Genomic DNA, 22,763 nt, shown 5'->3' on the forward strand with positions numbered 1-22,763 from the left:
TCTCTGGGGCGAAGTAATGAAGGGACTGGATATAAATAATCAAATCTCCATTGTATGTGCAGAGTCGACATGTGATTCTTACGAGAATATAATCAAATCTCCATCGTATGTACAGACTCGACATGTGATTCTTACAAGTATATAATCAAATTTTCATTGCATGAATAAAGTCGACATGTGTCTTCCTATGGGAATATGATCAAACCTCCAACGAGAAATGGCCAAGGCCATCGACGAAAGTATGATTTCGACCACGTTCGAACTATGACGGGATCCTACTTCGACGACAGTGCGAAGCAACATCCCAATGGCCAAGGCCATCGACGAAAAAATTAATTCGACCTCGTTCGAACTACGACGGGATACTACTTCGACGACAGTGCGAAGCAACATCCCAATGGCCAAGGCCATCGACAAAAATATGAATTCGACCTCGTTCGAACTACGACGGGATACTACTTCGACGACAGTGCGAAGCAACATCCCAATGGCCAAGGTCATCGACGAAATATGAATTCGACCTCGTTCGAACTACGATGGGATACTACTTCAACGACAGTTCGAAGCAACATCCCAATGGCCAAGGCCATTGACTAAAACATGAGTTCGACCTCGTTCGAACTACGATAGGATACTACTTCGACGATAGTTCGAAGCATCCCAAACGAAATTATGAGTTTGACCTCGTTCGAACTACGACGGGCATGTGTCTTCCTACGGGACTACGATCAAACCTCCAGCGAGAAATGGCCAAGGCCATCGACGAAAATATGAGTTCGACCTCGTTCGAACTACGACGGGATACTACTTCGACGACAGATCGAAGCAACATCCCAATGGCCAAGGCCATCGACGAAAATATGGATTCAACCTCATTCGAACTACGATGGGATACTACTTTGACGACAGTTCGAAGCAACATCCCAATGGCCAAGGCCATCGACTAAAACATGAGTTCGACCTCGTTCGAACTATGACGGGATCCTACTTCGATGACAGTGCGATGCAACATCCCAATGTCCAAGGTCATTGACGAAAATACGAATTCGACCTCGTTCGAACTACGACAGGATACTACTTCAACGACAGTGCAAAGCAACATCCTAATGGCTAAGGCCATCAACGAAATATGAATTTGACCTCGTTCGAACTACGGCGGGATACTACTTTGATGATAGTTTGAAGTATCCCAAATAAAAATATGAGTTCGACCTCGTTCGAACTACGACGAGATACTACTTCGACGACAGTTCGAAGCAACATCCCAATGGCTAAGGCCATCGACTAAAACATGAGTTCGACCTTGTTCGAACTATGACGGGATCTTACTTCAACGATAGTTCGAAGTAACATCCCAATGGCCAAGGCCATCGACAAAAAAGGGTATCGACCTCGTCCAAAAGCTAAGTCGACTTAACAACTCGACAGATATCTCGGATACCATAGACATTGCAAAAGACACCAACAAATCAGCAAAATATATTCTACATTACATCAAAATATTATGGACACCTATTCTTACAAACGGGCTAAATCATGCCCCCTACAAAAGCCCCAAAACAAAAGTAACTACAAACAAAAGATTACACGTCATCCCCGGCGGGGTAAGCATCCTCGTACCAAGAGTCCGAAGCAAGACGGTTCGCATCATCGGAGTTGATGTCATCCCCGTTAGGTGTAAGAGGGTCATACCCGCATGCCTTACGAGCCGCACGAGCTTCGGTATGCACGACCTGAAGTTCCGCTTCAGTTGCCCTCCCCTCAGCGAGAAAAGCCTTGTACACGTCAAGCCGAGCCTCAGCAAGGGCCCACAACTCATATAAATGATGAGGCACAAACGGATCGGCTGAGGCACGAGACGTAGAAGGCTGAGAGCGTCGACTTGCATCCTTCGCCCTCAGCGAGGCCACTTGTCCATTCAACGCAGGTAGCTCCGCCTCTAGTTCTTTAACACACCCCTCAAGCCCCGCGACCTTACAATTACAGGCCTCATTTTCTTCAGTCAGCTCCAACCTACAAACACGTAGGGCATTCTCCAAAGATGTAGTTCCAGAAATAGCTGCCTCCAACTTATCAGCACCGACTTTCAACTCGCCCTAAAGTCCCTACACCTCCACCGCCTTTGCACTCAATTCAGTGGTCAAACTGGCCACCTTTGCTTGCGGGTCCGCATTTTCGGCCATCACCCCCTGCTCAACTCAAGATCGTCCTCCTTCACCTTCAGGGAAGCCTCAAGTTCACTGTTACAAGCGACAGCCTTTATGAGCTCCTCATTCCGCTCCCTCAGCTTGAATTTGATCTTACGCTTCAGTTGGTCCTCCCTCTGTTTGAGCCCCTCGTGAAACAACTGATATTCAGGGTCCTGATTATAAATGTCGGCCATCACGCGGTGCTTAGCACAATACCGTTGATACTTGGACGACATCTTCTTATAGATGGTCGTCCTTCTCCTTTCCCGACGCTCTCACTCGGTCTCCATAATGAGGGTCTGATACAAAGGAAAATGAGAAGTTAGAAACAAAATACAGGTCGACGATCGCCACACAAGCCCAACGATGAAGAGGAAAGGAAAGGCACTTACCCGTAAGGCCATACCAGCGACATTCTGAGACAGTTCCATGTTGCTCATCACCCTAAGCACCTCATTTTTAGGGGCAGCACATAGAGGAGCTAAAACAGACGCCACTTGCTCACAGTTTAGCAGCAAGTTGTAGTCCCCCAGGATGACTATGTGATGATCAGACCCTTTTGCTCTGACCTCCACGTGAGTATGGCGACCTACGAACTCGTTGACATCCTTCGGGTCGATATCTGAACCTGAGTTGTCACCCTCAACACGACGACCTCCAATGTTGGACGATGCGCCGCCCTCAGTAGAGCGCACGGAGCCGGCTCCTGGATAAACTTCTTCCACTTGAGGAGATCTCCCCGATAAAATGTCGTCAACCATAAATGTGGGTACATGTGCCGCCTGCGATGCCCTGCTTCTATCAACGTCCACGACCACGCCCTTCCCAAGCTTCATTCTCCTCCTTTTTATCGATAACGGCTCATCCTCATTAGAGGATTCGTCCAAGAGGTGTGGGGTCGGCATTGAAGAAGCCTCCTCCCTCACGACCATGACCCGAGAGGGACCTTCTAATTGAATAGGTTGAGTACGACCCTCTCGAATAGATTCACTCAAAACAAACTGCATGTCCGTAGTGGCAATGACCTGTCGGAACGCAGGGACTGGCGCCCTCCGCCTTGAAGCTCCTCGACCTGTCGTCATAATGGGTCGTATCAATAAACAATGTCATATAACCAATGAAGTGGTAGGAGAAACACTTACCAGATGGAACTTTAGGGCCATAACGCTTTACGAAGGCGAGCCAAACTCGGGTTTCCACTGCATGGGGCAACAGACGGGCTACCCAATCCCTTATGCCCGTAATAGGGAGAGGTGGATGTCCCATAGCTGCAAACGAGAACCGAAAAAACTTTATAATGAATACAGACGAAGGAAGAGTAAAACGAGTGGCGACACCTACAAGTCTCATTCCATCACTCCGGGAACCTAGCAGAGTCAGAAACGATGTGTTCAGTTTTGACGAAGAAGTACTTGTGCCAAAACTTGCGACTTGCCCGGTCGTCTGTCCCGACCACCAGCCCTTTTATGCTACGGTGCCTCAAATGCACCATGGTACCTCTGTGGAAACCAGGGAAGAACAGATGCAAAAGGTGATGGATGGAAACGTCACATTCCGCTAACTCCACATACTTGGTCAACAGCAGGAGTATCTTAAGCGTATACGGCGAAAGTTGTGCCGGGCAAACCTGGTAGAATCTACAGAATTCTTCCACTAATGGGAAGAGAGGAAAAGTATAGCCAATCACGAAAGGGTACTCATAGAAAGTGCAGTACCTAGGTCTATGGACCTCTACAAAATGTTTCCCCGCCGGAACCATATCGACATGAGCGGGAATGCCATACTTTACGCGAAGAGCGTCAATGTGAACTTGCTCCGTCTTAGAGAGTACGGGGTCAGGAGTAGGAGGGGGATCTTTGTGTAAGTCATTTCGAGACATGGGATGTCTCAGCAGTAACTCCTCCACCGTAAGAAGGTGTCACGACCCGGATTCTCCACCCTCGGGAGTTATGATGGAGCCTACTAACGTGAGCTAGGCAAGCCAATCCTTTCACTACTTACTTCATTGTCCAATTATTTCTTTTTTAACAAATATAAGGCGATAAAGTATAAATAGCAGAACTTTAAATTAAAGCGGAAGACATCAATAAAATATCTGAAATCTATGTCTAATACAATTACTTAAGCCTTAATCACCCAAAATCTGGTGTCACAGACTGTCTAAGATTTACTACATACAAAGTTTGAAGAAAAGATCAATAAACTGTTTCTGAAGCGAAAAAGATGAAATAGAAAATAAAAGATAGAGGAGACGCCAGGGCCTGCGGACGCCTACAGGTCTACCTTGGATCTCCGCAGGGACTGAAGGTATCCTCCAACTACGGTCCAAGGGCTGCTCTGGGATCTGCACATAGTGCAGAGTGTAGTGCACAACCGACCCCATGTGCTGGTAAGTGTCTAGCCTAACCTCGGCAAAGTAGTGATGAGGCTAGGACCAGACCACCAAATAAACCTGTGCAGTTATATAATATACAGCGGAAAGTAAGCAGGAATAAACAAGTAAAGATGGGAGGGGGAAACATGTTTCGGGGAATAACAGGTAAAACAGAATATCAAGAGAACTATAAAGGAATGAAAATCCAACCACTAACAAGAATAAGGAAAACAAAGGCAGATTTCACTTTCTTTTCACATCTTGTTGCAGGCGTGCAACCCGATCCCATTTCCTATATCTCGTGGCAGGTGTGCCACTCGCTCCCATTTCATGTATCTCGTGGCAGGAATGCCACCCACTCCCATCTCTTTTATCTCGTGGTAGGCGTACCACCCGCTCCTATTTTATTATATCTTGTGGTAGGTGTACCACCCGCTCCCATTTCATTATATCTTATGGTAGGTGTACCACTCGCTCCCATTTCATTATATCTTGTGGTAGGCGTACCACCCGCTCCCATTTTATTATATCTTATGGTAGGAGTACCACCCGCTCCCATTTACAAGCCAACAATAATCACAAGGAATCCTGGCAAGGAAACAAGAGCAATATAACAATTTCCCGGCAAGGGAACAATGATATTGCAACAACATCCTGGCAAGGGAACAATACTATCAAAACAAACATCCCGGCAAGGGAACAATGGTGATAATAACATATGAAGCGCAATAAACCACAACGGAGTCATAACAATTATAATACAAGACTCACGGGCATGCTTGATACCAAAGTATAGATACTCGTCACTATGCCTATACATCGTACTCCACAATTAACATGTAGCAAATAAGACACAACTCCTAATCCCTCAAGCTAAGGTTAGACCAAACACTTACCTCGAACTCTCACGGAAAAATCAAGCCTCAAACACCGCCTTTCCTTTCAAATTCGACTCCAAATCAATTGTATCTATACATAATCGAGTTCATAACATCAATAAACACTAAATAATCCAATTCCATTGCTTAATTATAGCTTTCTAATCATTCTTCTCAAATAGTTAAAAATTGACCCCGGGCCCGCTTGGTCAAAAATATGAGGTTCGGACTAAAACCCGATCGCCCATTCACCCACGAGCCCAAATATATAATTTGTTTTCAAATTTGACCCCAAAACGAGGTTAAATTCCCAAATAATCAAAAAGCCCTAACTCTACCCAAATCCCTAATTTTCTACCCTTAATCGCATGATTTAAGCCTAGAAATATAATGGGTGTTAATGGAAATTGAAAAAAATGAGTCTAAGATTACATACCTATGAATTGGTGGTGGAATCCCCTTTCAAAAATCGCCCAATTTGGAGTTAAGATGAAGAAGTTATGAGTTTTGGTGTAAATCTCGTAATGGCTACTGTTCTGGTCTTTTAAAATAACTGGGCGAAATTACTCATCGCGTTCGCGATGGGTTAGGCCTGATAAGCCTTCACGTTCGCGAAAGCTGGCTCACGGTCGCAAAGAAAAAACTCCTCGAGCCTCGCGTTCGCATCCAATGGGTCACGTTCGCGTAGGTAAAATGCCCCTCCCCCTGCCCAGGCTCACTAGCCATCGCGTTCGCGTGAGCTGTGTCGCATTCGTGACTCCAGCTTCGCGTTCGCAAAGAAGAATTTTGGCTCCTAGGAAATTTGCCTTACGCGTTCGCGAGTGGACCCACGCGAACGCGAAGAACAAAATCCCTGGGCACTGAACAGCAAAAACCTGCAACTTTTCATAAGTCCAAAACCTTCCAAAACACACCCGAGCCCTTGGGGCTCCTAACCAAACATATGTACTAAATCAACAACATCATACGAACTTATCCTTGCGATCAAATCACCAAAATAACCTCAATAACAATGAATTAAACCTTAAAACCAAAGAACTTCCTCAAACTTCTTAAAACATAAATATTTGCAATTTAGGTCCGAATCACGTCAAATGACATCCGTTTTTCACCAAATTCCACAAAATCATCTTAAATATTATATAACACCTGTTCCAGGCACCGGAACCAAAATTCGGGCCCGATACCATTATGTTCTAATCAAATTTCATTTCAAATTCCTTTAAACAATTTCAGAAAATAATTTTCTTTAAAAATTCATTTCTCGAGCTTGGGACCTCGGAATTCGATTCCGGGCATACGCCCAAGTCCCATATTTTTCTACGGACTCTCCAGGACTATCAAATTACGAGTCCGGGTCCGTTTACCCAAAACTTTGACCGAAGTCAAAATTAACTCATTTTACAGTCAAAATTTATCATTTTTTACAGATTTTCATATTTAGGCTTTCTGGCTACGCGCTCGGACTGCGCACGCAAATCGAGGTGATGCTAAATGAAGTTTTCAAGGCCTCGAAACGTAGAATTCAATTTAAAAGCAAGTGATGACCCTTTTAGGTCATCATATTCTCCACCTCTAAAACAATTGTTCGTCCTCGAACGGACATAAGAAGGAAGTACCTGAGTCGGGGAAAAGATGGGGATAACGGCTCCGCATATCGGACTCAGACTCCCAAGTCGATGCCTCAGGAGGCTGACCTCTCTACTGAACACGAACAAAAGGAAAACTCTTTGATCTCAATTGATGAACCTGCCGGTCTAGAATAGCTTCCGGCTCCTCCTCATAAGACAAGTCCTTGTCCAACTAGACAGTGCTGAAATCTAACACATGAGATGGATCGCCGTGATATTTCTGAAGCATGGACACATGAAACACTGGATGCACGCCTGATAAGCTCGGCGACAATGCAATTCTATAAGCCACCTCTCCCACTCGATCAAGAATCTCAAACGGGCCAATGAACCTAGGGCTAAGCTTGCCCTTCTTCCCAAATCTCATCACGCCCTTCATAGGCGACACTCAAAGCAATACTCGCTCACCGATCATGAATGCCAAATCACGAACCTTGCGGACGTCATAACTCTTGCCTAGACTGAGCTGTATGAAGCCTATCCTGAATAATCCTGACCTTGTCTAAGGCCTCCTAAACTAGATCAGTACCCAACAACCGAGCCTCTCCCGGATCAAACCATCCAACCGGAGACCGATACCGCCTACCATATAAAGCCTCTTAAGGATCCATCTGGATACTCGACTGGTAGTTGTTGTTGTAGGTAAACTCTGCTAAAGGCAAAAACTGATCCCACGAGCCTCCAAAGTCAATGACACAAGCTCGGAGCATATCCTCCAAAATTTGAATAGTCTGCTCGGACTGTCTGTCCGTCTGAAGAAGAAATGTTATGCTCAACTCAACCCGTGTTCCCAACTCTCGCTAAACTGCTCTCCAGAAATGTGAGACAAACTGCGTACCTCGGTCAGAAATAATAGACTCGGAATAATCATGAAGATGAACAATCTCAGTTAACCTCTCGGAAGAATAGGAGACTTCCACAGGAATGAAATGCGCTGACTTGGTCAGCCTATCAACAATAACCCACACTGCATCGAACTTCTTCTAGGTCCGTGGGAGTCCAACAACGAAGTCCATAGTGATCCGCTCCCACTTCCACTCAGGAATCTCAATCTTCTAGAACAAACTACCAGGCCTTTAATGCTCATACTTAACTTGCTGACAATTCAAACACCGAGCCACATATGCAACGATATCCTTCTTCATTTTCCGCCACCAATAATGCTACCGCAAATCCTGATACATCTTCGCGGCGCCCGGATGTGTAAGCACGTGATTTTTGCCCTATATGAGAATTACTCCCAAAAAATTCAAAAATAAAATGATTTTTCTTGGTGTGCCATTTTGTGATATTTTGTGACATTTTGAATAATTATTTGTATTTGTCTGTGCGTGTTTATTTGATAAATTAATAAAAAATACAAAAATATGTCGCATTTTGCATGTAGGATTTAATTCTATAGTTGTTAGTAATTAAATTTGTTTTACAAAAATTTAAAAATTACAAAAAATAAGCATCGTTTGCATTTTTAGCATTTAATGTCCAAATATACAATTTTATGCTTAATTAATACTTAATTGTGCGTTAATTGTTATTGGGAGTTAATTTGCGCTTTTATAACTTAATTTAATTCTTAATAATAGTTTAAGTATTTTTATAATTTAGTTTTAGAGAAATAAAAGAAGAAAAGAAAGCAAAAATATAAAGAAAGTCGGAATTAGGCCTCTTCTTCAATTTCAAGCCACAAGCCCAAAAAATGGCCCAATCTTCCCTACGACCCAGTCCATTTCGAACTGGGTCGACCCAGTCCATAACCCAAAAGACTCAAACCCCATTTGTCTTTCATTTTTACAAAACAAAAACAAAACAAAAAAAAATAAGAGAAGAAAACCCTAAAAGACCTAAGTCATCCGCCCCCCCCCCACCTTTGCTTCTTCTTCTCCAAGTTTCTCCCTAGCATCAATGGCTTCCCTTCCATCCTCCTCACTGCACACACACACATGTCGTCTCCAAGCTGCCCTCCCATGAACAACCTCAGAAACCATGAACGACCTCAAAAACCACCAACGCGACTTCATCCTTCTCGCCGTGTCGCGTCGTTTTTTTACTGTTGCTGCACCCTTTTCTCGACACATCTGCTGCTTCAGTGATTGCCATGGCCGTGCTTTAGTTCCTGGACAACTACGCAGTCGATGCCTTGTCGCCGCTACAGCTCCGCTCGTTGCCATGGCTGCTGTCGCGACTGCGTCTTCTCTTCGTCGCCGGTTGTCGCAGCTACTCCCTCCATCGTGCTGCTGTCGATGCTGCTGCTTCTGTTTCAATCAAATGACCAAACGAACACAGCCATGGACGAGCTTCGACGTCGACCATGTCGTCGTCCATGGCTGTCCGCGACGTGTTGCTGCCTTCGCTGCCGGATTGCTGCTGCCGATGCCGTGTTGCCGCTGCTGCTGCCACTGCTGCCCGTTTTCTTCTTCGCAGCTGCTCCATCGCGGCTGACCATGGACGAGCTTGCTCGTCGCTGCTGCGTTTTCTTCATCTTTCACTGATGCTTGTTGCTTCGTCGTCTTCAAGTCCGTTTATGTCCAAGTTTCGTTGGTTTCGTTTAGAGTTCGTTCGATGTTCGTCATTGGTCATTTACGGTTAGTTGTTCTAAGTTTATTTTCATCCATAATTTGTTTGATATTTTCAGATTTGAAATTAGTATAAGTTTGTTTCATTTTTCATATTTATTTTTAGATAAAAATGGTTAGTTTAATTATATTGTTGATAGATTTGAATTGAAGATTCAATTAAATTATTTTTTCAGTTTGAGAAGATTTAGTTTTAATATAGAAAAGTGTTAGCTTAAATCGTTTAAATCCGTTGATTGTTGTTAATATAGATTTAATTCGTGTTTCATCTTGTTTGAAGTTCGTTTTTAATTCAGTGATTTAATGTGAAGTTATGTTTTGGTTTTAATTTTTGGATCATGCATATTTGTTATAATTTTGTTGGATTTAATTTAAAAAAGATTAATTGATTATTTGAAGATTAGTAATTTGAATATGTTTATTTGTTTTGTTTAAGTTTAATTCGAAGTTGAATAAAGCTTGTTTGTTATTGTTGTTAAAGTAGATTCATTCATGTTCCTACTTTGTTTGGATGATCTTGAATCCGAATTTTATATAGTTTGATTTCTTGTTTACCATTTATGATTATTGCTTGAATTGTTCTCATAATCTTGTTTAAAGTTTAATATAAGAATTGTTTGTTGTAATGTTGTTAGAGTTGATGTTAAGTTCAATATTATTGAATTTAAGAATCTGAATATACTTGTTTGATTGTTGTTGTTGTTTAAATCCGAAAAATAGGTTTGTTGTTGCCAAAAATATTGTTCAATCAAATTTTGGTTGTTCTTGGTTGTTCAATTTATGTTCATATGATTTGTTGTTGAAATGTTGTTAAAATCATGTTCATGTGATATTGTTGTTATGATGTTCATCCATGTTCATATTGTTGTTTGAACATTGTTAGAAATTGATCATATTGACTATATTTTGGTTATGTTTGATTAAATGATGTGTTATAGCTGATGGGTAGTTTGGTAAATTTGTAATACGATCAGGGGTAGTTTGGTAATTTCAGTAAGGTTGGAAGGGGTAGTTTAGGAATTGTACATTTTGAAATTGTTTATTTGAAGCATGGGGGACAAAATGAAATGGGGTGGGTTGTGATATGATTATTTAATATAAAGGGGGGACAAGATTTAAATTAAAGGGGAATCTTGCATTATTTTAAATAAAGCATGGGGGACAAAATATAATGGGGTGGTGTGATATATTTATTTAATGTAATGGGGATGAGTGGGAAGATAATGGGTTTGGTAGAGAAAGGGATTGATTTGAATTGATTTATGGGATGGGATATATATATGTGAAGTCTTGAACATAAGAAAGGGGAGACAGAAAAAAAGAGATTGAAAAAAAAAAGGCTGAACATTTATTCCGAAAAAAAAAAACATTGAAACTCTCAAGAAAAGAAAAAACATACAAAGAAAAAAAAATTTGAAAATTAGAAGAGAAAGTAGTACACACCTGAGAAATATTCTGGTATACAGGTGTAGAAATTAAGGGTTGAAGATTAACTAGCCTTTCAAAAATCTGAAAATTTCCTTTGGTTTCTGTCCATTATTTTCGGCATTCCTGGATTTTATTTTGAATTTTTCAAAGCTGTCACTGGGATTTTCGTTGACTGGTTATTGCTGGTTATTGTTGCTGTTGCTGTGTTACGTATTACGTTGCTGACTTTCTTCTTCTTATATTGACAATATCAGGTACACAACTGTAATTTTGGCATTTTGTAAGCTGAAATGAAGAATGGAGTGTTAAATTTTTAATTTAGTTTAATTTAATTTTTGTATTGTATTTAGGTTATTCATGTATTATTATTCTGTAAATCACTGTCATCGGCATAACTAGGCATATTATAGCGACATATTAAATAACGCCTTTACCAGATTATTAGGAAATATATTTAAGCCTGATTATTAATTAAAACTGTTTAATAAAAAAATAGAAGAAATAACGTAAAAATGGCGTTATTGAATCAGTTTGGCAAAAAATTAACTAAGTTCCTTATGCAGAAGGTTTTTCATCAACGATAAGTTAATCCGAATCATGTAGTTAATTTCAGTTATAACATGAATTAGTTTGCAAACAAGTATTAGGACATGATGAATTAAAACAAAGTTAGTTAATGTTAAATTGTTTAAATTTTTAGAAATATGATTTAGTACTCAAGTTTTTATTTTTATTTCTTTCAATTTTCAGTATTTGCAAATAATTAGTTTCAATAAGCTTAAGTCTTACTAATAATTTGAATTTTAATCCAACTATGGGATAATTAGTTTTTTTTTTTTTTTATTTTTTTACTTTCCGATAATTCCATGTTGTATCTATGATTATAATTTTATTATTTTCTGCTAATATTTGTTTTTCCCTTCTATTTAATATGTCATTTTCAAGAATGTAGATATTGATTTTATATTTATAAAAAAACTTAGTAATAATAAAAAGGTAGTCATTAGGGATACTATTAAAGGAGTTCGCTAAAAATAAATAGATGTAAATAATACAAATGTATAGGATTCTCCATTCTCATTTATTTATTTAATTATTAAAAAAAAATTACTTAGAATTAGGGATGGATTGTTTAGTGAATTTCACTTCCTTCCCCAAAGATGATGACGCGTTAGACTCTTTAGGCGCGATTTAATTAATTTTACCTTCTTAAACTCGGATGCGCATTTCATGCGACCCAAATCTAAATCCTAAAACATCAAATAAAATATGTTTCGTATTGTGGGTGCATTTCATGTGACACAATCCAAAGATATGTTTTAAGCGATGTTCACATTCCTAAAAAAATAATAATTATAATAATAAAGCGGTAAAAAGATAAAATTTGCACATGGTTCATAATTGTATTAAAAATCAGATAAATAAGCCGAATATAACAGTTGAGCGACCGTGCTAGAACCACGGAACTCGGGAATGCCTAACACCTTCTCCCGGGTTAACAGAATTCCTTATCCGGATTTCTGGTACGCAGACTGTAATATAGAGTCATTCTTTTCCTCGATTCGGGATTAAAATTGGTGACTTGGGACACCCTAAATCTCCCAAGTGGCGACTCTGAAATAATTAAACCAATCCCGTTTCGACTGTCCTTTAATTGGAAAAAACTCCCTACGCACCTCGCGGTGCCGGAAAAAGGAGGTGTGACAGCTCTGGCGACTCTGCTGGGGACTTAACCCAGAACCAGTGGTTCAGGGTTAGAAATTCGAGCTCATATAAATTGTTATATTTGGTTTTATCTGATTTTTACATGATTGAGCCTAATGTGCTAAATGCTGCTTTTACCGCTTTGATATTACGTGAACTGTGTATAAACTGTGCCGAAACCCATCTCCTCTCTGAGTCTTCTAAATCATGAAGAAGGGTGTACTTCGTACGACTTCTTTTCTGTATAGTGTCAAATCCCAATTTAGAACGAGGTTCGGACAAGTTGCTAAGCCGGTGAAGCTTCTGTATTCCCGGTACGCTACCCCCCTCGGCTCGAGCTGTCCGCTCGGGTAAGCCAGGTCTAGAACAAACACCCAGGTTCTGAACCTAGTATAACAAAACCACATGTCGGATCCCTAGTAGGAACGTTTGTTTGCATCACGTGCATCTGACTTTGGAGGCTCAACACAGGGGTTGAGTCTGTCTAGGACAGGTGCACCAAAAATGAAAATGACCATCCTGATGCATATTATTTGTTTTATGTGCATTTATTTGCTCGGTCTTGCATGTTGACCGGCTTCTGAGTCTCGGGAGTGTAAAAAGTAAAATAAAATAAAAATAGCAAGTAAAAGTTATTTGATTAATTTAGAAAAAATCAGTGTCCAAGTACTGTCGAAGTACTGCCGAATTTTTTTTTTTAAAAAAAAAAAACAAAAAAAACATATATATATTTTTACTTTTAGAATTGTTGGTTTGCCTAGAAAGCAGAAAGTGTGTAGGAATAAGTCTTCTATTTTAATTTGCTTTATTTAAAAAAAAAATGAAAAATGAAAATAGTTTTTTTTTATAAAAGGAAGTGGAAAAAAAAAAAAAAAAAAAAAAAAAAAAAAAAATTAGTTAGTTTATAGCCTGAACTACGCGGGTATGATTCTCACCGGATGTGAGATCAGAGGCAAACCTCTTTGGTTTCGGCTCACCATATTCAAAAAAAAAAATCCAAAAATATTTAACATTACTCACTTCTTTAGAAAGTTTTTCTTTTAGACCTCAATTTTTTTTTAAAAAAAAAATATATATTTCCTTTTAATCTCAAAATCCCAATTATTTGTTTAAAAGATATTCAAAATAAAATTCAAAAATATTTTTTCTGTAGTATTTCTTTCATAAATTCAGAATATTGGTTCAAAAATATTTCTTTAGAATATAGATAGTTTTTAAGTCAAATAAAAGTTTTTCCTTCTTTAATCACTATAATAAATGTGCAGGATGAGCACAAGTCAAAATGAACCATTCTCAGTGTGTAGCGAGGTCCCTTCGCAACTCCACATGTGGTGGAATGATATGGGAAAGGATAGTATAAAGATAGTGGAAAGAGTTTTGGGAGGTTTTGTCGATCTGTTGAATATCAAGCCAAGGACAGATATCATCGAGGCTCTAATACCGTTCTGGGACCCAACACGCAACGTGTTTCGTTTTGCTGACTTTGAACTTTCACCTACACTAGAGGAAGTCGCCGGATATGCGGGGTTGAATGGGAAACTAAGAGGGCAGTATTTACTTTCACCAAGACCAGTATCTCCGCACGCGTTCTTGGATTTACTAAGCATTAGTCGGAAGGTACAGAATGATGATTTGTCGAAGGGATGTTGTACTCTCCAATTCTTGTATCAACGGTACGGAATTCCTCAGGGTTTGGAAGAACCAAACCTCGGATTAACTCACACTGGGAACAGAATCAGGTGGGAAGCAAGACGTACTTTGGCATTTATCACAGCATTTCTGGGAATTGTGGTCTGTCCCCGCAAAGATAAAAAAATAGAGATAGGCCTTGTAGGGATGGCCGATGTTGCAATCAAAAGAACCGACAGTACTGTGGTTCCTTTGATTTTGTCTGAAATCTACCGAGCTTTAACTATATGCCGAGAAGGAGGCAAGTTCTTTCAGGGATGCAATCTGTTACTCCAGTTGTGGATGCAAGAACACCTCCATCACCGAGTGGGATACATGAACCACGGGTTGACTGAGAAAAACTGCATTAGCGGCTTTGAGAAACGAATGACAGGCGTCATATTTCCCGAAGGCGTCGAAGCATGGCTTGCACAATTGAGGTCAACAACAGCCGACCAAGTTGAATGGGCATTTGGGTGGTTGAATGATACTGAGGTAATATACATGGCGGCCGAGGAATGTCATGTTCTTTTGATGGGACTTCGTAGCATCCAACCATATGCTCCTCATCGGGTACTGCGCCAACTAGGAAGATTTCAGGTAATTCCCACTGATGAGGATCTAAGCAAGCACGCCATTGAGTTGAGTCCAGGAGTCGTGTTCCCCGAAGGAAAAATTAGAAAGTTGTGGCACGAATGTAGATTCCTTGAACCCAAGACTATGGTTCGAGAGCTGGCTAAGGGTGAGGTAGACCCAAAATACGATGTTTGGTTCGGGAAAAGGTTCCAGATTCGTCAGAGGCCTGCCAAAAGAGCTCACGTCCAACAATTTACGGATGATTCGCAGGAACAGTGGGGCTGGTTAGAGAGAGAGGAAGGCTACCGGGTTGAAATCCGGAAGCTGAAGCGACAAATTGAAAGACTTATGTTTGAAAACAACGTTCAGGTAGCCTCAGAGCAGGGTGAGAAGAACAAATTAGCCAAAGAAAACCAGGCACTGAAAGCCCGAATTCGCCAAGTCAGTAAGAGTGATAGCGACCGACAGAAACGTCGATCTGATGAAAGGTTGATAGCGGAATTGAGAAATCAAGTCAGCCAAAGCCGAGAAGACTTGGAGAGATCCCAGGCTTGTATAACAAGAATGCGGGTCAGGTGGGCTACAGTTACAACATCACGGAGAGAGCACCTATGGAAAGTAAAAAGGGACTATGAAATGAGTGTCGCGACATTGAGAGAGATAAACTCCATTCTCAATAATCGGGTCCTCAAACAAGCCCAGGATGCTAGAACATATAGAGAACACTACCATGAGTCGATAGCCCGGATGGAAGAACAAATGGAGAGGTTCCAAGAGCAGCTCATTGACAATACTCGAATATTGGGACTAAAGAATCAACGGATAGAACAGCTGTGCATAGAGAGGGATAGAATCAGGGGTAGGATCAATGATATAGGGCGCTATATCACCACAAAGTGCCTAACATGTGAAGAGATGCCTCGTGATGTCCTATTTGCCTCAATCATGGGTTATGTCCATCAGATCATGGAGGAACTAAAAAGCTTGCAAAGAAGCCTGGCCCCCAAGCCCGCGGAAAGGCCGAATGATGCCTCGCGGGCACCAAAATTCAAAGCTTTAATGTATCCCTAGTTCAATCTTGCACTTGTTTGTTTTTCGAGTCTGTTGTCTACCCATATGTTTTTTCCTTTTCTTCAAACATTCTCAAAAAAAAAAAAAAAAAAAAAAACATATATATATATATATATATATAAAGTCTGTATTTTTTGTTTTTTCTGTGATGGCTTGTAATAGCATTATTTTTGAGTAATATAAAAAAAAAATATATATATATTTGGTCTTATGGCACGAACTACGCTTGGTCTGATTCGTGCGGGGTCACGATACGTAGGCAATCTCTATAGGATTCGACCGTAATTAAAAAGAAAAAAAAGAAGAAAAAAAAAAAGAGGAAGAATATATATTTGTCAGAGCAAAAATAAGCCGGGATGATGCATGCGGATCGGAGCAAAAGCATGTTAGAAATGATTAACTGCCTAGGAGCATTGCATCCCCCTAACGTGCAATTACAATATCTGTTAAGACTCTACCACTGACAAGTTTGTTGTTTTTTCATACCAATATCAGTTAGTTGTTAGAGCGTACTGGCACCGTACCATTATCAGACAAGATCAAAAGGTCCTATACCAGAAAGTATGACTGGGTCAGACAACAGCGTTGAGTCAGAAAAAACGGCCAATCAGATGCTGAAAGAAGCCCTGGAGAAAATGGAAAAAATGAGGCTAGAAATGAATGAAATGCAGATAGCCTTAGCTAGAGCCCAGAAGGGGCAAGAATTACCCGTTACTCCTACCCTCCAACCAACACACACGCCGGAATACCCTTCTCCCGGTCCTTCAACAAGTTTCCCAAGCCATCATTATTATCAGGGAAGAGAGGCTTATGATTCCCAAGCTCCACCACCCACTCAAAACCCTCCTCCACCAAATGTTCCCGTCTTTGTGGCACCTCCCCCAGCCCCATTGCACAGATCATCTAGTGAGCCATTGTTTCAGGCTCACGATACACAATACTACCCCCCTGAACTCACATTCAAAGCACCCGAGCCACATACCTATAATCCCCACTTTGAGGTCCCGGCGGAGATTGAAAAGCCGGCTAAGAGCCCAGAGCAGGACGAGGTGATGCGGAAATTTAAAAGCCTGGAGCAATCCTTCAGGAACATACACGGGTTAGGTAACCAAGTCAGCGTGGCTTACAAGGATCTATGCCCTTTCCCTGACGTTCAATTACCAGCAGGGTTCAAAATGCCCAAGTTCGATTTATACGAAGGGCATGGTGATCCTATGGCACATCTACGAGGTTTTTGTAGCAAAATGAGGGGAGCAGGGGGCAAAGATGAGCTATTAATAGCTTACTTTGGCCAGAGTTTGAGCGGGTCGGCGTTAGAGTGGTATACAAGACAAGATCCGAGCAGGTGGTACACCTGGGATGACTTGGCACAGGCTTTCGCAGGACATTTCCAATACAACCTTGAGATAGTCCCAGACCGTCTCACATTGCTAAAGCTCGAGAAGAAACCCGGAGAGAGCTTCCGAGAATTTGGGTTCCGATGGAGAGAACAGGCAGCCAGAGTTGATCCCCCAATGAGAGAAGGAGAAATGGTGGATTACTTCTTACAAACTCTCGAGCCAACTTACTTTGGTCACTTGGTGACGTCAGTTGGCAAATCATTTAATGAAGTTGTGAAAATGGGAGGTATGATAGAAGAGGGACTTAAGTCTAATAAAATCCTGAGTTATTCGGCAATTAAGGCAACAACTCAGGCCATTCAGAGCGGCACGGGAGGTGCGCTAGGGAAGAAAAGGAGAGAGGAGGTCACGACATTAGAGGCCGACAATTGGTCCAGATCTAGAGGTCCTTCCCCTCATTACCAACCCAGACCCCATCGTCTAAACTACCCACACATTCCAAATTACCCTCCACAACCCTACTACCAACCACAAGAACAACATTTCACCGTCCATCAAGCCCAGACATACACCCAACCTCCGGTTCGCCCACAATGGCGCACGCCGGTTCCCCACAATACATACCCACCTCCACATAACACATACCCACCTCCACATAACACATACCCACCACCACAAAACACCTATCCACCACCAAGAGCCTACAGGAACCCTCCAGGGATGGGTTTCAGGGGAAATCCGGCCGCCAGAAATGAAAGATTGCAGAGGCAAAGAACTTTTACTGAGTTGGGGGAAACTTATATTGCCTTGTTCCACAAATTGAGGCAGTTGGGTTTATTAAATCCTGTTGAGCCTAGATTACCAAATCCCTTACCCCAAAATATGGATCACTCGGTAAGATGTGAATATTGTTCGGGAGCTCCCGGACATGATACCGAGAAATGTTGGAGGCTGAAACATGCAATACAAGATCTTATTGATACCAACAAGATCGAGGTACAGGCACCGGAGGCACCTAACATTAACCAGAACCCATTGCCAAAGCACCCTGAAGCCCACATGATCGAGCTTGTGCACGAAGTAGGGGAGCCGAAGAAACCCCCACAGACAGTGATGATGATCCGTGCCACTCCAAAAGAAAAATCGATCAATGAGGAAGCAGGGGTAAAGTTGAAAGGGGAAGATGTCAAGCCAGTGGTGATATTGGGGAAGAATCCATCTGCCGCTACAAGGAAACCAGAACCAGCCAAGTTGGTAATAACGGGAGCATCATCTACACCCGTGGTTGTTGTGAAAGGGGTCTGCAGGGAACTGGTCATCATAAAACCAGTAGTCCAAACACCAATGATTGATAGCAAGGCTGTGCCTTGGAAGTATGAAAAGGCAGTGGTGATGTACAAGGGACAACAAGTGGAGGAGAATAGTTGTGAGGCGCAGGGACTGACTCGATCAGGACGGTGTTTTGCTCCGGCGGAATTGAGAAGACCCAATCCAGCTGCAATAAAGAAACCTGTGTCAGAAGAAGAAGCTGAGGATTTCTTAAAGAAGATGAAAGTGCAGGATTACTCCGTGGTCGAACAGTTGAAGAAAACACCGGCCCAGATCTCACTGCTATCATTATTAATCCATTCGGATGAACATCGTCGGGCCCTGATGAAGATACTGAATGAAGCTCATGTGCCCAATGAAATTTCTGTAAATCACCTGGAAACGATTGCCAACAAAATTTTCGAGGTGAACAGGGTAACATTTTCAGATGATGATCTGCCAGTGGAGGGCACGGAGCATAATAAAGCTCTCTACCTAACTGTCAAATGTGAAGATTCGGCAGTTACTCGGGCATTAGTGGATAACGGCTCAAGTGCCAATATTTGTCCATTATCCACCCTGAACCAATTGAAGATCGACCACGGAAGAATCCAAAAGAATAGCATTTGCGTCCGAGGATTTGACGGAAATGGAACAGCCACCGTGGGGGATATTATACTTGAGTTGACCATCGGTCCAGTCCAGTTTACCATGGAATTCCAGGTATTAGATGCTACGGTATCTTATAACTTTCTGTTGGGACGTCCGTGGATCCATGCAGCCAAAGCAGTGCCATCCACCTTGCATCAGATGGTCAAGTTCGAGTGGGATAGACAAGAGGTCGTATTGCACGGCGAGGACACTGCGTGCACCGTAGGAGGCGCCATTGTACCCTTCATAGAGACTAATGATGACAAAGGTCCCTGGGTCTACCAGATTTTTGATGCAGTGTCGGCAAACAAGATCCCCGAGGGTGAAATCATTCAGCATCCTAGGATAGCTTCCGCAACGGTTATGATGGTTTCAGAAATGCTAGGTAATGGGTTTATGCCAGGAAAAGGCTTGGGAGCTGAACTTCAGGGAATTGTTCAACCTGTTTCCTTGCCCAAGAATTTGGAGACCTTTGGGTTGGGGTTCAAACCGACTGCGGCAGATGTAAAACGAGCTCGGAAAATGAAGAAGAAAGTTTGGTTTCTTCCCAAACCTGTGCCACGTCTCTCAAGATCTTTTGTTAGAGCAAGCGCCAAGGGGTCACCAGTCCCGAAAGTTCTCGGGCGATTGATTGGGATTGACGGGGATCTGAATCAGAGTTTCGAAAGATTGTTCACTAATGTCAATATGGTAGAAGTCGGAGAGGGTTCCAGTGGAACAGACATACAGTTTATGGGGCCTGAAGCCAAAACCAACAATTGGACGGTTACTCCTCTTCCTACTCGGGGAGAGTCCTGGTAGTAGGCTTTGATTTTTGCTTTTTTATTTTTCGGATTATTCAGGGTGTAATCCAAATCTCATTTTATCTTGTAAAAGTGTGAACCCTGTTATCCCGCATTTTAATAAAACTCTTTTCTTGTCTCATTTTAATTTTGTTTTATTCTTTTCTCTTTCTGAACAGTTCTCTTTTTACTGGTTCTAATGACATGGCATGCACGACGGATCTTCGACCTAGTCTAATAAATCAATCTGACTCTGATTTAATGATACAAGAGATCGATTATGAGTCTGAATATGATGAGGATAAAGCCTTCGAGGAAATAAACCGAGAACTATGCCAATTTGAAGAGAAACCCAAGCCTAATCTGAATGACACCGAGGCTGTAAATCTAGGGGATGCGGATAATGTCCGAGAAACCAAAATCAGCATCCACATTGAGCCTGGCATCAGGGAAGAATTAATCAAAGCACTCATTGAGTTTAAAGATATTTTTGCATGGTCATATGACGACATGCCGGGTTTAAGCACCAAGCTAGTGGTTCACAAATTGCCCATTGACCCGGCCTGTCTTCCTGTCAAGCAGAAACTGAGGAAGTTCAAAACAGATATGAGTGTGAAGATTAAAGAAGAAGTAACCAAGCAGCTGCAAGCAAAGGTTATTCGGGTCTCTCGATATCCTGATTGGTTGGCTAATGTAGTGCCAGTACCAAAGAAAGATGGGAAGATCAGGGTATGCGTCGACTACCGTAATCTGAACAGGGCAAGCCCAAAGGATAACTTTCCATTGCCCAATATCCATATCTTGATCGACAATTGCGCCGGGAAAGAAATCGGCTCCTTTGTGGATTGCTACGCTGGGTATCATCAGATTTTGATGGATGAAGAAGATGCAGAGAAAACAGCTTTCATTACGCCATGGGGGACTTATTGTTATCGGGTAATGCCATTCGGTTTGAAGAACGCTGGGGCAACGTACATGAGAGCAATGACTACTGTGTTCCATGATATGATACATAAAGAAATCGAAGTGTACGTAGATGATGTGATCATCAAATCCAAGCGTCAGGAAGACCACGTAGCAGACCTTAGGAAGTTTTTCCAAAGACTTCGAAGGTACGACATTAAGCTCAACCCAGCCAAATGTGCATTTGGTGTTCCATCTGGAAAGCTGTTAGGATTTATCGTCAGTCGGCGAGGCATTGAGTTGGATCCGTCAAAGATCAAATCCATCCAGGAATTGCCGCCACCGAGGAACAAAACAGAAGTAATGAGTCTGTTGGGAAGGTTGAACTATATCAGCAGATTCATCGCTCAGCTCACAACAACTTGTGAACCCATCTTTCGATTGTTGAGGAAAGATGCCGCGATAGAATGGACGGCAGAATGTCAGAAGGCATTTGACCAGATCAAAGGTTATTTATCTAATCCACCTGTATTGGTTCCACCTGAGTCGGGGAGGCCATTAATCCTTTATCTAACGGTCCTGGATCATTCGTTTGGTTGCGTGTTGGGTCAACACGACATCACAGGAAGAAAAGAGCAAGCCATCTATTATCTCAGCAAGAAGTTTACAGTCTATGAGAATAAGTACACTCAACTTGAGAAAACATGTTGTGCTCTAACTTGGGTAGCACAGAAGTTTAAGCATTATCTGTCGTCACATACTACATACCTTATTTCACGTCTGGATCCATTAAAGTATATTTTCCAGAAGCCTATGCCCACAGGAAGATTGGCAAAATGGCAGATATTACTCACAGAGTTCGACATTGTCTATGTGACGAGGACGGCCATGAAAGCTCAAGCATTGGCCGATCACTTAGCTGAGAATCCTATTGATGAAGAATACGAGCCTTTGAGGACGTATTTTCCTGATGAAGAAGTGATACATATAGAGGAGTTAGAACTGAATGAGGAGCCAGGGTGGAAGCTTTTCTTTGATGGGGCTGCTAATGCGAAAGGAGTTGGAGTAGGAGCAGTACTTATTTCAGAAACAGGACATCACTATCCTGTTACAGCTCAGCTACGTTTCTATTGTACTAACAACATGGCTGAATATGAGGCATGTATTTTGGGCCTACGATTGGCTGCAGACATGGATGTTCAGGACGTCTTGGTCTTGGGAGACTCGGACCTCCTAGTACATCAGATCCAGGGTGAATGGGAAACACGGGATTTGAAGCTTATACCATACCGACAATGTTTGCACGATTTGAGCAAGCGATTTCGATCAGTGGAGTTCAGACACATCCCGAGAGTTCACAATGAGGTTGCCGATGCTTTGGCCACTTTAGCATCGATGTTGCACCATCCAGACAAAATCCATGTTGACCCATTGTATATTCAGGTTCGTGATCAGCATGCCTACTGCAACATAATAGAAGAAGAAATGGATGGCGAGCCATGGTTTTATGATATCAAGGAATACCTCAGGATAGGAATATACCCGGAGCAGGCAACCGGAGATCAAAAGAGAGCCATTCGACGACTGGCAAATGGATTTTTCCTCAGTGGAGGAATGTTGTACAAAAGAACCCCAGATCTGGGATTGCTGAGATGTATTGATGCAGGTCAAGCCACGATAGTGATGA

The sequence above is a fragment of the Nicotiana sylvestris genome, chromosome 12 (assembly GCF_000393655.2).
Source record: "Nicotiana sylvestris chromosome 12, ASM39365v2, whole genome shotgun sequence".
NCBI lineage: Eukaryota > Viridiplantae > Streptophyta > Magnoliopsida > Solanales > Solanaceae > Nicotiana > Nicotiana sylvestris.